Below are 18955 nucleotides of genomic sequence, written 5' to 3'. Positions count from 1 at the left end.
CTGCTCTAGGCACTAGATAATGCTGGCAAATTAGACCTGGCTGCTGTTCTGTAATAAATAGAAAGGTATATCAAGATGAAATGAATATTTGTCCTCTGTGGTATTAAAACTTGTTGGTCTACATGTACTTTGAATGAATCTCTTACACACACGTAATTTTTTAACATCATATGCTGGTCATTTGGAAAATCTTGATCTCCAAAACGTTTTATTATAATATCAGTATCACGTCTCCTAGAATAGGTCCTGGATTCCCAGGAGCTTGACAAACATTGTTACTGGCTATAATAAGCATTTGTTCCTCTTTTTTGGTAGCTCAGCATCTGAACTGTTCTTCAAGATCAAGGACTGCCCCCTCTTGATAAGTCCTGGTGGAAAGCAGACACCGATCCCCAATGCTGGAGTCAGGATTTCTCAGCCTCCCTTGCAGCTTGACTGACTGAGGACAAGTACAAGGCTCTGACAATCACAGCATCCATGCTGGATTGTGACTTGGGAGGCCAGAGCCTGGCATCCACTCTAGTCCTGCTGGAGTCAGCCTTAATGGTGAACTCTAGGGGTAGTCATGGCAGGAAGATGAAAGGAGTGGAGTCTTCTTGGGACCAGATCTGTTGTGTTGGGAGGCTTACCTGGCCATGTGGCCTAGTTCTCTGATGTCCCTAGAAATTCAGAAAGTGACCCAATATTTTAACACATTTCTTTCTGCTTAAATTAGCCAGGTTTGGTTTCTGTGTACTCGACTTCCCAATACCTATATCTCTTCAAACTTGAATCCATAACACCATCACTGCAAACAGCTCTGAGCACCCAAGTGCTAGAGACCTGAAGTGTGTAGGAAACTGGCCATCCGTAACAGAAAGCTCTATTTGACGTACTTTGGCCATAATGCAATCATCATTTTCAAGTTACATAATTTTAATTTAATCAAACTGCATTTTAGAATTCCTGTTGATATAGTAATCCCATCTCTAGGAATCTATCCTGTACAAATAAATCATCAATGTTTCTTTAAAGATATTCATCACAGTGTTATTTATTGTTTAAAAAAAATAAACCAGAAACAACATAAATGTGCATCATTGAAACATATTAGCACTACTAAAAATAACATTTTCAAAGAGCAATTAAGGCCATGAAAGGTACAAAACTTTATATAAAGTAACATCCCAATTTTCTGTAAAATTCTCATTTTATGTGGATGATACATATCTTTGAAGGTGATAGATCAAAATATTGATATCCTTTATATCTACATTATGAGATTGCAGGTGCTTTCTAATTTTTCTAAGCTATAAAACAACTAGATATTATTTATTTTGCAGATAATTATTTTATTTACCTTGTGTAATTTAAAAATTTTCTGCAATGAATATGCATTAGTCTTACCTTAAGGACAAATAACAAAAATATAAAATATGTAATTAAAACACATAAATATGCTTGGAATCTGATTTTTCACTGAATCAGACTATTACCCCAACAGTATTTTAGGTTAGGGAGGTTCAGTCATATTTGCAAGAGCTCATCAAGACAATGATGCTAGTAAATTAGGATGCTTCACTGTATCCTACCAACAATAAGTATGAAAGTGAAAGTGAAAGTCCCTAGGCCCAGCCGTGTCCAACTCTTTGCAACCCCATGGACTATATAGTCCATGGAATTCTCCAGGCCAGAATACTGGAGTGGGTAGCTTTTCCCTTCTTCAGGGGATCTTCCCGACCCAGGAATACAAACCAGGGTCTCCTGCATGGCAGGTGGATTATTTACCAACTGAGCTATCAGGGATGTAACAATAGGCATATACACGGATTATCCCTCATACCCTCCCCTAAAGGCAATAAGACAGATTCTGGCTTGTGAGAAGCCAGACCTATTGTGGGCCTATTGCAGGACCTACTGTGGATTTTTTTAAATGTATTTTAAAACAGAGAATGACAAAATAAGATAACACCAAGTGACAGAAGAGTAGTACAAGTTTAAAGTCTACAGGAATTCAAAAAAGTTTGCCCACCTCTACTGAATGTTTTGACAGTTTTCCTGAAGGTGGTAGGACTTCTACTCTAAGCCACTGATTCACTTAAGACCTTCTTTATCCTCTTGAGAATGATCGAAGACACGGAAGAATTTTGTTTGTGTGGATTAAATATTTACCCAGCTAGAAACTAAAACATATTTTTTAATTGTTTATCAAATCATTTAAAAATAACAATAATAAACCCAGTTACATGCTAACACAAATAACATATTTTTTGAAAAATAACTATTTTCTAAAAGAAAAGGAGAATTGGTGGGAAATTCTATTTTGCAAAGTTCTTTAATGAGTGGTTTAACAGAAGACAGCTGGGTTCTTATATTTGCTTTTGTATTCAGCCTGTTGACACATGTTGTTTGGGTTGAAGTATATGAATAAAACACGGCCTTGCACAGATAAGAAGTTGGAAAAAGGGAGAATACATAACCTTTTTCAGATAATTATAAATATCTTTTTTCTTTGATGAGACAACAAATCTCAACAAAAAGTAATCTCTTAAAGGTTAGTTTCAAGGTGGAAACTGAAAGCGTATCAATGAACTTTTGTTCTCTGTTACATTAAAACCCATTGGATTGCATGTATTTTCACTGTGTCTTTTACCCACACATGATTTTGTAACCTCATACACTGGTCATTTAGAAATTTTGATCTTTAAAATGTTGACATGTTTTGTTACACAATAATAAAAGAATCACATTTTTTAATATTACCATGGAGCTCATCAAAAAGGCTTCAATTACTGAGAATCTGTCAAGCTCACAGTTGTATACAAGTTTTCCAAAAGTCTAATTTTGCTGGAAAGCCCCAATTTTATCATTTGGCAACAAGGCTTAGTTGTTTTCCTCGAAGTGACAGATTCAGTTTATTTTTGAGAAAAGGTTCGCCAAATATGCAAACTTGAATGAGTACAGTTTGTTTATAAGTTATTCTATCAGATAAACTGATATTCCAGGAAAAAAAAGTAGCAGTTCAACTCACAATTCAGTTGCACAAATACTTGTACTCTAGACAACCATTGACTGTTCACATACAGCAGAAGTGCTTTTCCACTTCATCACACAGAATATTAAAAGGATGTGTGCTCAAAGGGCAATATTTAATAGAATTAATATTTTTTTGTTTCTTTAAGCACAATCGTATGTGAAACTGGTATTTTCCTCCTTGTAACTGGGTGGTGGATTACCACCCAATTATAGGATTACCTATAATGGATTAATGGATTACCAATAAATAGATTACCATTACCCACCAGTGCTTTTGCACATTTGGTACAAATGTTAAAAGTGAAAAAAGAAACCAAACAACATCTTAGCATTATTATGAGCGTTATTATTTCTTGGCAGCATTGCACATCTTGTGGGATCTTAATACCCTGACCAGGGATTGAACCTGGTTCACAACAGTGAAAGTGCTGGGTCCTAACCCTTGGACTGCCAAGGAATTCCCATCTTAGTATTATTATGATGATAATTTTGACCTCAAGACCCTCTGAAAGTGCCTCAGAGACCCGCGCCTTCTCAAGATTCCATAGACATACTCTCATACTCTGAGAATTGTGCTAAACCTCAAAAGCAGGGAAGACTTTGACAGTCATCAGGAAATGAATGCCCCTGGATGTTGGCTGGATAGTGAATGGAAGGGAGCCAAGGCAAACGCTGGAGAGCTAAGTAGGTGCTAAATTATGGAAAGTCTTAAGTACCAGGGAGCAGAGCTTGAATATTATCCCATGGACAAATGGGAAACTTTAAAAACCATAGCTATCATTTATTTAGCATCTACTGTGTGCCTGGCATTTTGCTCATATTATTTAATTAACACTTCATGTTAATCCTGAGCTTCCTAGGTGGCACAGTGGTAAAGAATCCTGCTGCCAATGCAGGAACCGCAGGTTTGATCCCTGGGTCGGGAAGATCCCCTGGAGGAGGAAATGGCAACCCACTGCAGTATTCTTGCCTGGACAGAGGCGCCTGGCGAGCTACAGTCCATGGGGTCGCAAAAACTTGGACATGACTGATCAACTGAGCATGCAAGCACAGCACACACACTTAATCCTATGAGGCAAGTATGATCATCCTCATTTGTTGGAAAAGGAAGCTGGGGCTTAGAGAAGTTAAGGAATTTACCTTAACTCATTCAGCTAGCAAAAGTAATTTACCTTAACTCTCACAGGGAGATGAGACTGCAAAGATCAGGTGGACAAATTCCAACTTCCTGCATCTCAGGATTTCTTCCAGGTCATATTTTTCAGCTGTGCTGGGTAGATCCTGGAACGTGTATGTTTTTAACATGTCTAGTCTGCTGTGAAGCACTCTGGCTGTAAATCTTGCCTATTTACTCTGGGCTCCCTAAGGGCAAGGGTCAAGTCTGTTTATATGCCCAGCACAACGTGATCACTTAATAAATCTTTAACCACAAAGGTGGTGGTTTTTATGGAGCCCAATTCCACCCAGATCCCTTGCAACTTTCCCTGGGTCTAAACTACACATGCCAGAGTAAGAGGATTTTTTTTTTTTCCAAAGAGAAACTTGGAGGCCCATATTTTCTGAATTTGACTATGATCTTCAATGACCACAACAGTTTTATCTGAGCAATTATAGCTGCATATTCATATGGTGAGCAAGGCTTGTCTTTTTCACCTTTCCATTTCTTGAACCATTTGGATCTTACTCTGGATGGAAAATGGGCTTTAGAGCAGGCTGACTTGAATGTGAATCCTGATTCCACCACTGACAAACTGTGTAACCACAAGCAACTAACATAACGCCTTTCAGCCTCCATTTCCCTCCTGAAAGCATGACGACAGTACTGTCTTCTTCAGAAAGTTGTTGAGTGAAGTAAATGAAACAGTATAAGGAAATCACTGCTCCTGGGCCTTTTCTTCCCCCGACGCTTCCAGTCTGGGCCCATAGAGCCCCTCCCCAGCTCTCAAGAGTCCCAGGTTTTCCCAGAGTCAGGCAGGCCTGGTAACTTACCAGCTCCTACCTCATCACAAACTACCCCTTCCATCAAATATTCTCTATTTTAATACCTTGGGTTACTGCTCTCAGTGTTCTCACTTAAGAGATGATCTAATAAACATACGAAAAATCAAATGCAAAACCTTATGTTTACCACCATAGAAATTTTAAAAGGTATTCCTAATGGAAAAAGGTATGCATGGTTTTGCTGGTAAAATTATTTTTAAAATATTCATTTATTTGGCTGCATCGGATCTTAATTCAGACATGTGAGATCTTCATTGCATCATATGGGATCTTTCATTAGGGTGCAGGGGCTCCAGAGTGTGCAGGCTCAGTAGCTATGGCACTCAGACTTAGTTTCTCTGTGGCATGTGGGAACTTAGTTCCCTGATCAGGGACTGAACTCATGTCTCCTGCATTTCAGGGTGGATTCTCAATCACCAGGAAAGTCCCAACTTGTCAAATAATTTTGAGAAACTGAAGACTAAATCTCTCTCCTTAGTTGGAGCAATATAGCCTGTTAATAGTTCTGAGAATTCCCAAAGAGAAAGAGAGTTCTGTGACTTCATAGCACAGCTAAATAAACTGTGTGCACTGATGGTAATCATCTGTCTCACCCTCAAAGTTTTCCCCAAAACTATTTGAGAAGCACTAACTCACTCTCAAGGAGAAGGCAATGGCACCTCACCCCAGTACTCTTGCCTGGAAAATCCCACGGACGGAGGAGCCTGGTGGGCTGCAGTCCATGGGGTCGCTAAGAGTCCGAGACAACTGAGCGATTTCACTTTCACTTTTCACTTTTATGCATTGGAGAAGGAAATGGCAACCCACTCCAGTGTTCTTGCCTGGAGAATCCCAGAGACGGGGGAGCCTGGTGGGCTGCCGTCTATGGGGTCACACAGAGTCGGACACGACTGAAGTGACTTAGCAGCAGCAGCAGCAACTCACTCTCAAAACTATGATTCCTTAAGGACGGCATCTCAGGCACTGGGCATTCTCCAAGCAGACTAGGACACTCTGGCCCGTATCTTGAGAAGTCTGTGAGTGCTAGGTCGAAGAACAAAATGCTAAAGGCTGGCACAGGCAGAAAAGAACACAGATTTGAGGAGAATTCAAGTCCAATAATGGGCTTCCCCAGTGGCTCAGGGGTAAGAATTTGCTTGCCAACGCAGGAGACACAGGTTCTATCACTGGGAGAATATCTGGAGGAGGAAATGGCAACCCACTCTAGTATTCTTGCCTAGAAACTCCATGGACAGAGGAATTGTAGCTTGGTTGGCTACAATCGATGGGGTTGCAAAGAGTTGGACACGACTGAGTGACTGAACGCACATACACCCACACACAAATCCAATAAATAAACCTCTACAACACTTTTCAGCTTACAAAACATTTAAATACATCTTACCGCTTTCAAATATGCTATCTCAGTTTATTCCTAAAAAAAGTCTTAGAAAGCAGTCAAGATATGGTTCTCTCCCTTTCTAGGTTCTGAGGTTAGGGCTCAGAGAGATGAAATGACTCCCCCACTCCCCAGGCCCTTTAGTCAGGAAATCTCTGAGCTGAATCTAAATCTCTGGCTGGACTTATGGACCAGCAATGCATCTGAGCGACCAGAAAAGAAAAAAAACGAGGGGGTGGGAAGGAAAGCCCAAAGGACAGTTGCAGGGGGCTCTATGGGTTATCCCCTCTACTCATGTGCATCGTGTCCACACGTCTGTCTGCTCTGGCACCTGCTCTTCTTTCAGGAGACCCAGAGTTCCAGGAAAAAAGAGGCAGGACTCAAGAACAGCTTAGTCCCCGCCAAACGTGAGGCCTGGAGGCAGCCTCTAAGGCATTGGAGGGAGCCATGGCCACCTTCCACACCATCCCAGCTGCCAGCCTGACAGCGAGCAGACAATGCACAGCTAGGTCCCAACCATCCCTCTTCCTTCTCTCCCCTGACACATTTCCCCCAGCTTTCCATCAGGCTTGCCTGGTGGATGTCTACCAGAGCCACACGCACCCAAGGCTTCAGATCCAGTGTCTCTGGTTAAAATGATAGGTGTCCTCTTTTGGATCACCTACACTCTTCCTAGAAGCCCAGAGGAGAAGAGAAAGAAGGAAGGAAGGGGAAAATGAATGTGAGAGGTAGCGATGACTTGTGCATTGGATTCATTTTTCTCTGGAGCTCAAGGCCATTTTCAGGATTTTGTAAACTCTTCATGCTAACAGCTCACTGATGTCATCTTCTAGTCCAAATGCTTTATGTGAGCTAGTTGTCATAAATCTGAAATTGCCCCCCTCTCCTTAGCAGTCTCTGAGGTGCTCTCACCTGTTGGAATGAACTGTAATGAATGTAATGAAGACAAAGAATGTATCACAAACATGGAAATTCTGACCTGTAATATCTCTGAAAATAAACCAACACTGGTCACGGGCACTGCTGTGCTTGGATGCCTGCCCAGAAACTTCCCATTCCTGGGAGAAGAGATTTCTCAATTAACTTCATCTTCCTTCTTGTGTTAAAAACAGCATGCTTTTACTTTCTGGTTCTTTTGACAAGAAACTTTTGGGTTTCTTTCCAAAGTAGTCAGGCTTGAGACAGTTAGAAAAGATTTTGGAACATTATCCGCACGGCTGAAGCTCATGTTTTCAGAGGAAGCAGAGAGTGACTATTTCTTTGTTTGGGATGAGGAGGTAGTTTCCTGCACAGTAGTTAATTAAACAGTATTTTTACTAGAGAAGCAAGTCAGCTTGCCTACAATAATCAAAAAATATCTAGAGTTAGGGATGCTGAAAAATTACTAGTTGTTAATTCCCAGCCTAAATGAAAGTTAAAAAAAAAAAGAGGTATTCACTGTACCAAATTTATGTTCCTTTTTTGTATCCTAATATACCTAATTCACATATAGAAGAAATTTGCTTTGAAATCAAAGAAATATATCATTTTAATTTTATTTGTTAACTCCATGGGTAGGGCTAATGATGTAAGATGGAAAGAGGTGAAGTTTTTGTCTTTGTTTTTTTTTTCTTTTTTCTTGTTTTCCCCTCAATTTGTTTTTTTTTAAAAATTATTTTTCTTTTTTGATTTCACCTTGTGGCATGTGGGATTTTAGCTCCCTGACCAAGGATTGAACCCATGCTCTCTGCATTGGAAGCCAAGAGTCTTAACCCTTGAACCATAAAGCAAGTCCCTCAATTAATTTTTTATAAGGAATTATATTATTTTGCTAGAGCTGCCATATGAAGTGCTGCAGGCTGAGTGGCTTAAACACCAGAAATTCATTTTCTCACAGTTCTGGAAGCTAGAAGTTCAGGCTCATGGTGTTTAGCAGGGTTGATTTCATCTGAGGCCTCTCTCTTTGACTCATAGATGGCCCTCTTCTCCCTGTATCTTCACGTGGTCTTCCTTCTGTGTGCATCTGTGTCCAAGTTTCCTCTTATGAGGGCATCAGTCATATTGAATTAGGGCACATTGTAATAACCTTATTTTACCTTAACTACCTCTTTAAAGACTGCCTCCAAATACAGTCATATGCTGAGGTACTAGGGCTGGAACTTCAACATAAGAATTTGGGGGGAACACAATTTAGTTCATAACAGGACTCGTTGGTCATCAGAGGTCTGTGGGTGACAGTACAATGGAATGAGAAATTAAATGAGGATTGGCAGAAGCAATAGATGAGGAATTGAAAGAACTGGCTTCCAGCCCCAGCCTGACTATATACTGGTTATAGTACCCTGAGCAACTTTCTTACCCTCTCTGGCTATCTCATCTTCCAAAGTCAAATGAAAAAAAGAGAAAATGCCCTTGATGATTTCCGGGAGACATCAAATCCAAGGAGAGGCAGAAGCAATAACACCCTGCACTGACTCCTTGGTGGCTGGAGGGAGAAGCTTGCATCTCAACCGTGGAACACGGTTTCTTTCAAATGGGAACCAGAGGAAAGTTAGCTCAATGCTTTACATGAACACTCAAGTGAAATTAGCAGAGTCTTCAACAGAGGGCATGAAATCCAATTTTGCACACCTTGGGGTATCACAATGACAAAGGGCATGGAACACTTTTAAGACTGAAAGAAAAATGGATTTTTATTCACCTTTAAGTTAAAAATAGGTATGTATGGGGTGGTGAAAGCAAATAAACTGTGATAGGAAACAGCAGCTTCTAGGGAAACACTGTGAAGGCTTGAATCTTATATATTTTCATTTAAAAAATTTAAACCCTTAAATGGCTTGAAGCATCGCTTGAAAGTGTGAGAACTGTGGAGTGAGTGAGTACAGCTCTTAGGAGGCCCTCCCTCCTCCAGGAAGGGTTGCCCCTGTGCATTGCTCACATCTTGAGAGCCCTGAGTGCTGAGACCTCCAGGAAAAGCTTTCATCAGCCTGTTCCCATTGACCTTCATGCCAGTGCCCCAAAGCAGGGCTTCACACCATCATGCAGATGGCAAAAGCCATGCCCTGTGTCCACTACACAGTCCCTGCCCTGCTGGATTCAATCCCAGTGCAGGAACAGACAGTGTGAGTCAAAATCTTGACATTCTGTGAAAAGGAAAGGGAGATTTAAAACAAAAAAGTTTAATTGTGGTAATAGGCTCCAAAATCACTGCAAATTGCAGCCATGAAATTAAAAGATGCCTACTCCTTGGAAGGAAAGCTATGACGAACCTAGACAGCATATTAAAAAGCAGAGACATTACTTTGTCAACAAAGGTCCGTCTAGTCAAGGCTAGTGGTTTTTCCAGTGGTCATGTATGGATGTGAAAGTTGGACTATAAAGAAAGCTGAGTGCCGAAGAATTGATGCTTTTGAACTGTGGTGTTGGAGAAGACTCTTGAGAGTCCCTTGGACTGCAAGCAGATCCAACCAGTCCATCCTAAAGGAGATCAGTCCTGGGTGTTCATTGGAAGGACTGATGCTGAAGCTGAAACTCCAATACTTTGGCCACCTGATGCAAAGAGCTAATTCATTGGAAAAGACCCTGATGCTGGGAAAGATTGAGGGCAGGAGGAGAAGGGGACGACAGAGGATAAGATAGTTGGATGGCATCACCGACTCAATGGACATGGGTTTGGGTGGATTCTGGGAGTTGGTAATGGACAGGGAGGCCTGGCGTGCTGTGATTCATGGGGTCGCAGAGTCGGACATGACTGAGCAACTGAACTGAACTGAATTGAATAGTCAAATAGAAAACATACTATTTAAACCATCGCTAACTGTATAGTTCACCGGCCTTAAGTACCTTCACACTGTTGTGCAACTCTCACCATCATTCATCTCCCAAACTGAAACTGTGTTCCCATTAAACACTAACTCCCCATACCCACTTTTCACTCCTCCCACCCCCACCCCCCAACCCCTAAACCAACTCCACTCCCAACCCCCTCCACTTCCCCACCCCCAGACCCTGACATCTACCGCTGTACTTTCTGACTCTATGAATTTGACTATTTGGGTATCTCATATAAGTGGAATCAAAGAGTATTAGTCTACACCTAATGAATTCAGTTTTTTATTTTGTATCAGGGTATAGTCAATTAACAACGTGGTGATAGTTTCAGGAGAACAGCAAAAGGACTCAACCATGCACATACATGTATCTATTCTCCCACAAACTCCTCCCTCATTCAGGCTGCCACATATCACTGAGCAGAGTTTCATATGCTATATAGTAGGCCCTTGTTGGTTATCTATTTTAAATATAGCAGTGTGTGCATGTCCATCCCAAACTCCCTAAATATCCCTTTCCCCCATCCTCGACCCTCCTCCCCATAGTTATAAATTCCTTCTCTAAGTCTGTGAAGGGACTTCCCTGGTGGCTCAGCTGGTTAAGAATCTGCCTGCAATGTGGGGGACCTGGGTTCCATCCCTGGGTTGGAAAGATCCCATGGGGAAGAAAACAGCTACCCACTCCAGTATTCTGGACTGGAGAATTTCACGGACTATACAGTTCATGGGGTTGCAAAGAATCGGACAAGACTGGATTGTTTCTGTTTTGTAATTTCATTTGTATCATTTCTTTTTAGATGGAATGCCTTTTTAAGGTTTAGTTCAGTTCAGTTCAGTTCAGTTACTCAGTCATGTCCGACTCTCTGTGACCACATCCTACAAATAGATTGTACCTTCTTTTATTTTCCCCAGTGCTATACAGTAGATTCCGGAGAAGGCAATGGCACCCCACTCCAGTACTCTTGCCTGGAAAATCCAAGGACAGAGGAGCCTGGTGGGCTACAGTCCATGGGGTCTCAAAGAGTCGGACACGACTAAGCGACTTCACTTTCACTTTTCACTTTCATGCATTGGAGAAGGAAATGGCAACCCACTCCAGTGTTCTTGCCTGGAGAATCCCAGGGACGGGGAAGCCTGGTGGGCTGCCGTCCATTGGGTTGCACAGAGTCGGACACGACTGAAGTGACTTAGCAGCAGCATACAATAGATTCACATTTTGTTGTTGTTCAGTTGCTAAGTTGTGTCCAATTCTTTGTGACCCCAAGGACTGCAGCACACCAGGCTTCCTGTATCCCAGAGGCTGCTCAAACTCATGTCCATTAAGTCAGTGATACCATCCAACCAACTCATCCTCTGTCGTTCCCCTCTCCTCCTGCCCTCAATCTTACACAGCATCAGTATCTTTTCCAGTGATTGAGCTCTTTGTATCAAGTGGCCAAAGTATTGGAACTTCAGCATCAATAGTTATCTATTTAATACATAGTGGTGTGTATATGTCAATTCCAATCTCCCAATTCATCCCACCACCCCTTAAGGAAAGGGTACTTTTGTGCTTGCAACCATCTTGGTTTTCCCAAGTCCTCTCCCAACTGCCCAGAGTTGGGACTCCCTAATCAGGCTGTCTTTCTGGCAATGCTCCAGGCTCCAGACCTGGCCCACTTCTCTGCCTTTTTTTTTTTTTTAACCAATGTTTGCTGAATACTTGGAGAAGGAAATGGCAACCCACTCCAGTGTTTTTGCCTGGAGAATCCCAGGGATGGGGTAGCCTGGTGGGCTGCCGTCTATGGGGTCGCACAGAGTCGGATATGACTGAAGCAACTTAGCAGCAGCAGCAGCTGAATACTTAAAACATGCTGGGTTCTGTGCAGGCACTGTGGATAGAAATAAAAACAAATCCAGATACAGTTGTTCCAAGAGCTCACGGTGGTGGGAGAGACAAACCAACAATTCAAATCTCTGTTCAGGCCTGTGAATATCACCTGGACTGGGTCCTGAGAGCCATGGAAGCCCAGAGAAGGTAGAGGGGTGTACGGGGACCAGAGGCTGGGGGGGTGGCAGGGATGAAAGCATCCAGCAGGAGGTGGTCCTTAAGCTGAGACTTGCTGAAACTTGGAAGCCCATTGAAGCAGGCTAACAAGGGGCATGGATGAGTCAGGTCACATGGAGGAAACATCTGGTCATGTGGAATGGCTTAGGATTGGTCTACGTGTAGAAGCCTGAAGACTGTGAGTCACAAGGCTAAAGATAGAGTCCCAGCTATACACTAAGGAATTTAAACTTAACTATGAAGGTTGTGGAGTCAAATCAGACTGCCCTGGTCTGCTTGTTCTAGTGGCATGACCTTAGATGAACTGATTGACTGCACCAGGCATCAACTTTCTCACTGTGAAATGAGAATTATAATATTCCTACCTCATAGGGCAGTTGTGTAGATTAAATAACATCATCAGTGCAAAATCCATAGCACAAGAGGTCTTAAGCAATGCCATTCATTCCCATTATTGTTATTATTATTATCACCATCATCATTAGTAAAGGAATAACATGAAAAGCTGTTTATGCTTTAAAAAATCTACTAAGGGACTTGCCTGATGGTGTAGTAGCTAAGATTCCTTGCTTCCAATGCAGGGGGCCCAGGTTTGATCCCTGGTCAGGGAACTATACCCCATGTGCTGCACCCAAGACGTAGCACAGCCAAATAAATAAATATTTTAAATAAAATAAAATACTACTGATTATTCTCTGCTTTCACCACCAGATCCATTTTCTTCCTTTCCCTGCCCTGCTGCGTCCTGGAAGGCTAACCCCCAAACTTGCAAGTCCAGGCTCCCTTGTTTGCTGCTTTCTTGCTGGTAGAGCTAAGAGGAGGCAATAGCAGGAGTCTGTAGAAAAGACAGAGGGTGGGTTGTCTTTGTTATTCAGTCACTAAGTCGTGTCTGACTCTTTGCAACCCCATGGACTCCTCAAACTCATGTCCACTGAGTCTGTGATGCTATCCAACCATATCATCCTCTGTCACCCCCTTTTCCTCCTGCCCTCAATCTTTCCTAGCATCAGAGTCTTTTTCAATGAGTCGGCTCTTTGCATCAGGTGGCCAAAGTATTGGAGCTTCAACTTCAGCATCAGTCCTTCCAGTGACTATTCAGGATTGATTTCCTTTAGGACTGACTTGTTTGATCTCCTTACTGTCAAGGGACTCTCAAGAGTCTTTTCCAGCAACACAATTCAAAAGCATCAATTCTTCAGCGCTCAGCCTTCTTTATGGTCCAACTTTCACATCCATATACAACTGTATACAAAACAACTGTATACAACAACCGTATACGAAAACCATAGCTTTGACTATATGGAACTTTGTCAGCAAAGTGATGTCTCTGCTTTTTAATACACTGTCTAGGTTTGTCATAGTTTTTCTATCAAGGAGCAAAAGTGTCTTTTAATTTCAGAGTTTGGGTATTTCTTCCTGAAGTGCTCCATGATTAAGGATAGCTCTTCCGGTTGTGGCTGTGACCCTCCACATCTTGGATGGGCTCTCGTGCAAGCAGAGCCTGAGGCAAGGACTTGGGTTCCGGAAATTTTTTGGAAGAAGATTCCAGGACTGAAGGAGCAGGGAAGGTCAGACTGGGGAGAGAGATAAACAAACGGAGAGTGTAATTGAAATCACTGCTGGGAGTAATCGCAATGCTTCTGTGGAGACCTCTGAGAAGATACAGAATGCCTCTGGGATTTCTGCCAGAGGGTGGAGGCTCTCGTGCCTCACCCAGATTGCTGGGTGTCCCCAGGGCATCAGCACCCCGACTTCTCCAGCTGTACTTCCCAGCAAGCCAAGCAGGTGCAGCTTCAAGACAGCCCTTAGAAATAAATCAGAAGGACACTTGCCTCCCTCCGGGTGCAAAGCTGTCAGGACGAGACCGCAGCTGCTGCTGAAGCCACAGGGAAGCTGAGGGGATGTGACAGGGACACAAAAGCATTTGCTGGGCATGCCAAACTTGGTTTCTGCAGGGCCACTCTCTTCTCTATAGCTTCGGGGCCTCCCTTCTTTATTTTTTCTCCCTTTAAGCCTAGAGGAGTTCCACTTCCCATGCTAATCTCCGTGTCCTCAACTCCTCTGGTGTGCCCAGATCTCTGAGTCCACTTCGGTAAATACTTCCTTCATTAAAGTGCTTCTGTTTGGAGAAGAAAATGGCAATCCACTCCAGTATTCTTGCCTGGAGAATCCCATGGACAGAGGAGCCTGACAGGCTTCAGTTCATGGTGTCTCAAAGAGTCAGACATGACTTTGAGACTAAATATCAGCAACAACAAACGTCTGAGTCTTTCTAGTTTCTAAAATAGAAAGGGAAAGTTTGAGAACATGTCAATGAGAAAAAAAACATCCAGAAGGTTGCCATATTTTCAGAAGTCCATAGAAGGAGACTTTTGTCTGCAAAGTAATGAAATCAGCACTGATTGTGGAGAATATGTTATTTGTACATTTCAATATTTCTACACTCTTGTCCGTGTACAATCCTTTTTGGATTCCTTAGGCAATACAACTCAACTTTCCTCTGAAAAAAAAAAAAAAGAAATAAGTCCTGTTGAACCAACAGGGTGGGACTCTATTTCCTGTTGGGACCCTGAAAAATACAGATTACTCTAGCTGTAGAACTAAGCTTGCCAGGGTGTGAGATGGCAATCAGGAGTGTCAGTTGGGTCATGTATTCAGTCATTCCAGCTGAAGATGCTGAAACTGTGAAACTTGACCGAGGCATAGGGAAAGGAGTTGGACTGGAGTTGACATTTAAATGAGCCCCACCCCTCCTCCTGGAGATGGTGAAGGACGGGGAAGCCTGGCGTGCTACAGTCCATGGGATCGCAAAGAGTTAGACACTACTTAGTGACTGAACAATAACAACCCCTACCCCAGGAGCTTCTGGTGGCTCAGCTAACCTAGGAAACAAGAGCTGCCATGCTGATCAGGCCTTAACAAGGGTCCTCTCCCTGGGATATGGCAAGGGTGACAAAAGCTTTCATGTCAGAGCAAACAGTTTAACTGGATATTCAGAAATGAAGAAATCAGGAGCAGAAAAGCCCTGGACGAGGTTATGTTGTCAAGTTCTTCTTTGTATCCTTTTTCCTCAAATCCCCACTGCCAGCCTCCCTCCCTCTGCACCCTCTACAAAAAACAGATGATTTCTGAATAAACCTCCATTTCTAGTGCTGCTGTCCTTCTCACATTTGTTAACAGCTATCTTATGGTAGGGGCTTCCCTGATGGCTCAGTTGGTAATGAATCCGCCTGCAATGCAGGAGACCCTGGTTCGATTCCTGGGTTGGGAAGATCCTCTGGAGAACGAAACAGCTACCCACTCCAGTATTCTGGCCTGGAGAATTCATGGATTATACAATTCATGGGGTTGAAAAGAGTCAGACACAACTGAGTGACTTTAACTTTCAATTTTTCATCTTATAAAATAGGGCTTCCCAGGTGGCACCAGTGGTAAAGAACCTGACTACCAGTGCAGGAGACATGAGAAATGGGTTCGAACCTTGGGTCAGAAAGATCCCCTGACTAAAGGAGACCATGGCAACGCCTGGCAGGCTACAGTTCGTGGGGTCGCAAAGAGTTAAACACGACTGAAGGGACTTAGCACACACTCACACATACACACATCTTATTAGTTCAGTTCGGTTCAGTTGTTCAGCCATGTCCTACTCTTTGCAACCCCATGGACTGCAACACGCCAGGCTTCCCTGTCCATCACCAATTCCCGAAGCTTGCTCAAACTCATGTCCATTGAGTCAGTGATGCCATCCAACCGTCTCATCCTCTGTCGTCCCCTTCTCCTCCTGCCTTCAATCTTTCCCAGCATCAGGGTTTCTTCCAATGAGTCAGTAGATTATTGTTATGGACTAAATGTCTGAGTTCCCTCCCAGACTCAAATGTTGACACCTTAACCCCCAATATAATGATATTTGGAGGTGGGGCCTTCAGGAGGTAACTAGGTTCAGATGAGGTCAGGAAATTGGGGCCCCTTGATGGGATTAGTGCCTTTTAAAGGAAGAGAAACCAGCGTGCTCCCTCTCTCTCTGCTATGTGAGGTGCAGGGAGAAGGTGGTTGTCTGTAAATCAGAAAGAGAGCCTATCCTGGAGTAGACCTGCTGGTACCTTGGTCTGGGACTCATAATCTCCAGAACTGTGAGAAAATACACCAGGCGAAAGAGGGCATTCTAAACTAAGTGAAATTTAGAGTTTAGCTATTGCAATAGATTTCACTTTTTATAATCTAAAACGTTTTGGACAAGCAATGAGTACTGCAGGAGACTCCTTCCAGGGTAGGGAACACACAATGAGTTTCCCAAGGAGGGTAAAAAAGAATTAAGTTGTTTTGTCTTATTCCCTTTCAAATTGTGTTGCTTTCATAAACTGGTTTCACTAAGGAGTTGGTCCTTGGGCGCCTTCCTTCCACTGCTCTTGCTGCCTCTATGCCGGTAGTTCCACCAACAGCCCAGGAACTAACCGGGTGCTCCATCAGGCCACGTGACAGAAGTCCTGACGCCCAGTGCAGGACTGTGGCTTTGAGCACAGGACGGGGGCCATGTGCCAACCCCAGCTTTACCCCCTCACCAGCGGCATAACCTAAAATTCTCTGTGCCTCACTTTGTGTGCTAAGTCACTTCAGTCATGTCTGACTCCTTACAACCCTACTGACTGGAGCCTGCCAGGCTCCTCTGTCCATGGGATTCTCCAGGCAAGAATTCTAGAGTGGGTTGCCATGCCCTCCTCCAGGGGATCTTCCCGACCCAGGGATTCAACCCACATCTCTTGTGTCTACTGCATTGGGGAGCAGGTTCTTTAACACTAGTGCCACCTGGGAAGACCATGCCTCATTTTACTCACCTGTAATAGAAAATATAATCATCCCTACCTCATGGGGTTGTGTGATTCACAGGACAGGAAGGTGGATTTACGCAGCCCAGAGAGTCACGCTGGTCCTTAGTTCTGCCCCAGTCCCCAAGGACTGGCCAACAGGACATGCTGACGAAGCCCAGCCTCTCCTACCACAAACAAGCCACGGGCCCCTCCATTCCTCTACTTCTAGGAGCTCCTTCTCAGAAGAGAGGTGGGGAATTTCTTGCTTATCTTCCCATCACTCTGGTGGCTCAGAGGTTAAAGAGTCTGCCTGGAATGTGGGAGACTTGGGTTCGATCCCTGGGTTGGGAAGATCCCCTGGAGAAGGAAATGGCAACCCACTCCAGTACTCTTGCCTGGAGAATCCCATGGAGGGAGGAGCCTGGTAGGCTATAGTCCATGGGGTCGCAAAGAGTCGGACACAACTGAGCAACTTCACTTTCTTTCCCATCACTCTACTGAGAGAAAACAGTATCTGTTTCCTTCCAACTTGTAATAGCTGCCCTGTGTGGGAGGGAGGGAGGGGACATGGAAATAGAAAGTCTGCTAATGGAGTCTGAAATCAGTCTCTAAAGAGTGTTAGGTGCCCCTCAGGTAACATGGAGTTTACAGATGAGAAGGACACGATCCCAGTCATTCGGTTCAAGGACAATCCAATGCCGTGTGCAATTCAGGGCTAAACTGTGTCAGGCTGAGTGCAGTGGGCTGAGAGAGAGGCTCCACGAGGCCTGAAGCAGCCTAGAGGCCACATCTTGGCCAGGACTGTCTCTCCCACATAGTCAAGGACGCCTGAGCGTCCTGATTCTGGGTGTTACTCTCCCAGAGCATGCAGATCCTGGGCATGTCCTGTCATCAGGTCTGACGCATATCTTTTGCCTGGGGAATCACCAGATTTTCAAAACCCATGACTCAGACCTTGACCAACTTTGATACCACAGGAGTGTTTCCTTCTGACAGTATCCGCTTCTCACGGCTGCTGCCACCCACCCGGGGCACCTCTGAAGTCCCAGGGTGGACAGCTTGGATGAAGCATTTGGCAGGGACATGCTTGAGCACCGGCAGAGCTGCTCAGGGCTATTCAGTCATGCCAGATGCTTCTCTTGTTCCCTCTTCCTTGTAAGAGGGATCTCTGCTCTAGATATCTCTGCTCTAGAGATCTCTGTAGGACCAGCTGAGGCCTTTGTCACAGCTCGACTTCTCCCTTTGCCCAATCTGACTCCCCTCACCACCCCCAACTGAAGCATTCTTCAATCGAGCCTGAGTGCATTGTTCAGAGGCTCAGGGTATGTTCCTTGGAGATTCCAACCTGCCCCAGTGTGGCTGTCAGGAATCTCTCTGAACTCCTCAGCAACTAGGCTGGACTCAGGTGAGGACGAGGTAGTCCCAGGCATGGAACCAGAAGGATGTGTTCCTACTTCTGGGTCCACAAGACCTTGGTAGGGCTGATGCAGGGTACAAGACCTCCTCCCCTGAGCCCAGTGCAATGTTCAGTCCAGGTTCCTTCTGAGCAATCAACGCCAGTGTACCATCTTTTGATGTCACTTCTGCTTCAGCATCTTACTTTAGGATGGCCTGAAGCCTTTCAGGGCAGCTTCCTGAATTTACATCAAAAGTCTACGAAGCTCAGGAGTCCAGCTACCTCTGGTGTCTGAAAAAAAGTGCAAAATCCTGCAACATCTAAACTCCAAAGTCCCCACAGCGCTCAAGGAGCCAGCCCGGCATCCTCTAAGTTTTGCAGCATCATTCTAGTCCTGCCCTCTACCTACCTTCTAGTCCCATCTCGGCATCTCACTGGCTACGAGAACTGGGCATCTCATCTCTCCTCACTAATCCTTAGTTTCCTCATTTGTAGAATAGTGGT

General features: G+C 43.9%; 1 long non-coding RNA gene across 1 annotated transcript in view; it reads right to left on the bottom strand.

Moving 5' to 3' along the window:
• Nucleotides 1-4321, bottom strand: part of LOC113879184 — a 36591-nt gene extending 32270 nt beyond the window's left edge. The window contains exon 1 of the long non-coding RNA XR_003507230.1: nucleotides 4188-4321. This is a non-coding gene — a long non-coding RNA (uncharacterized LOC113879184). The remainder of the gene's footprint in view (nucleotides 1-4187) is intronic.
• Between the last annotated feature and the right edge of the window lie 14634 nt (nucleotides 4322-18955).

This window comes from Bos indicus x Bos taurus, chromosome 20, assembly GCF_003369695.1.
Source record: "Bos indicus x Bos taurus breed Angus x Brahman F1 hybrid chromosome 20, Bos_hybrid_MaternalHap_v2.0, whole genome shotgun sequence".
Lineage (NCBI taxonomy): Eukaryota > Metazoa > Chordata > Mammalia > Artiodactyla > Bovidae > Bos > Bos indicus x Bos taurus.
This window is presented reverse-complemented; position numbering and strand designations above follow the sequence as displayed.